The sequence below is a fragment of the Bos indicus x Bos taurus genome, chromosome 14 (genome assembly GCF_003369695.1).
Source record: "Bos indicus x Bos taurus breed Angus x Brahman F1 hybrid chromosome 14, Bos_hybrid_MaternalHap_v2.0, whole genome shotgun sequence".
NCBI classification, from domain to species: domain Eukaryota; kingdom Metazoa; phylum Chordata; class Mammalia; order Artiodactyla; family Bovidae; genus Bos; species Bos indicus x Bos taurus.
This window is the reverse complement of record NC_040089.1, coordinates 36,792,301-36,794,275: the sequence shown is the minus strand read 5'-3', so window position 1 is coordinate 36,794,275 and position 1,975 is coordinate 36,792,301. Positions and strand designations below refer to the sequence as shown.

The window sequence follows — 1,975 nt, the reverse complement described above, 5'->3', positions numbered from 1 at the left end:
ATGAACTATGCATACATACTTTTATACAACCTGGATGAACCATGAAAATACTATGATACAGAAAAGAAACTAGACCCCTAAAAGTCTCACATAGTATGATTCCATTTATATGAAATACTCAGAATAGGTAAATCCACTGAGACAGAACGCAGGTTGGTAGTGGCCAGGAGCTAGAGGTAGGAAGATTTAGGAGTAACTGCTTAATAGGTACAGGGTTTCCTTTTGGGATTATGAAAATGTTTTGGAACTAGATAGAAGTGATGGTCTCACAATATCATGACTGTACTAAATACCACTACAGTCTAGCTTTTATTATCCCCATTACAGCCTCAAATATTCTGGTGGTAACTAAGTGTTGTTCTTTTTCTTTTTTTTTTCAGGTTTTAAAACTTTTTATTTGCATAATAAAAAAATTGTGCATTCCAATAATTAAAATCATTTGAACAACAACAAAAAAATGGCAGTCTGATTAAACTGCATTTTACAGCCCGCAGAACACCTTGGACCAGCTTTTTACTCTAGATTTCACTGTCGTCCCACCCAGCTTCCTCCTTCACCAACATGCAAGTTCTTTTCCTTCCCTGCCAGCCACACAGGCAGATGGGAGAGGCAGGCGCGGCCTACGTTGTCAGTAGTTCTCCATTCTTTGATGTGAAAAGGGGTAGCACAGTCATTTAAACTCGATCCAACCTCTTTGCATCTTACAAAGTTAAACAGCTAAAAGAAGTAAAATAAGAAGGCAATGCTTGTGGAATGTACAGTGCATACTGGTGGCGCACGCTTCATTACGACTCGCCTGCTTGCTTCTCCTGTTCAATCGTTTCTTTCGAAGGCAGTGGATTTTTCTCTTGCGTTTCCGTTTTCTTCAATTTCGACTTATCGAACTTATCAATCTCAGCCATATTGGGTTTGTCAGACATGGTTGCAGAGGGCGCGGAGCGAACTGCAAGCGAGTGAAGTCTTTTTTTTTCTTCATCATCTGTCCAGCTGTATAAAACCGAATTGCACTGAGTCTTGTGTTGAGTTAGCCAACAATTCAGTTGGCTGAATTGTTCGTGTTAAAGTGGTTGATTTTATGTTATGTGATTTTCACCTAAATTTTAAAAAACTGGAGTGAGTTACTCACTTGCCAGTGAGGGTGATTTTTATAGGGGATTTAATACTTCATTGAGATGGAAGACGTATTTTCTAATGTATTTTAGTCAACATTAGAAAAGTTTGCAGAAATATTTTCTTTAAAAAGCGAAAATCCAAAATGAAACCGGTAGTAAACTGTGGACTCTAAGTGGCTTCGCTATTCTCTCTGCCATGGCACAGCAGTGTACGTGGCCTCCCTTGCTGTGAGAGCGGTCCTAGCATTGAAATCTTCCAACGTGTTCTTATGGTATGCATTGTAATACACACATTGAGTGCTCTAATCCAGAAGGGAAACTAACTAGTGGGGAGAATTTGGTTGTGCATTTGTGAGGATAGGGCTTTCCACTCATTTCCCACTCATTTCATGATGTCCTACTGGAATAGAACTGATTTCAGAACAACCATTAGCATCAGTAGATGAAAGGATGAAGAAGACATGGCACCTGTATACAATGGACCATTAATTAGCCATGAAAAGAAACCAAGTTGTGTCATCTGAAGAGATGTGGATGGACCGAAAGTCTGTCAAACAGAATGGAGTAAGTCAGAAAGAGAAAAACAAATATCATATATTAACGTGTATATATGGAATCTAGAAAAATGGTACAGGTGAACCTATTTGCAGGTCAGGAGTAGAGATGCAGATGCAGAGAACGGATATGTGGGTGTGAGGAGGGAAGGGGGTGGGTTGGGAGACTGGGATTAACATATATACGCACTATCATGCAGAAAATAGCTAGTGGGAACCTGCCATATAGCACAGGGAGCTCAGCTTGGGGCTTCATGATGACCTAAGTGGGTGGGATGGGGATGGAGTGGGAGGGAGGTCCAAGAGGGA

General features: G+C 40.5%; 1 pseudogene; it reads right to left on the bottom strand.

Annotated features, from left to right (window-relative positions):
- Positions 1–381: 381 nt before the first annotated feature.
- On the bottom strand, positions 382–956 carry LOC113904260 (annotated as a pseudogene).
- Positions 957–1,975: the final 1,019 nt, after the last annotated feature.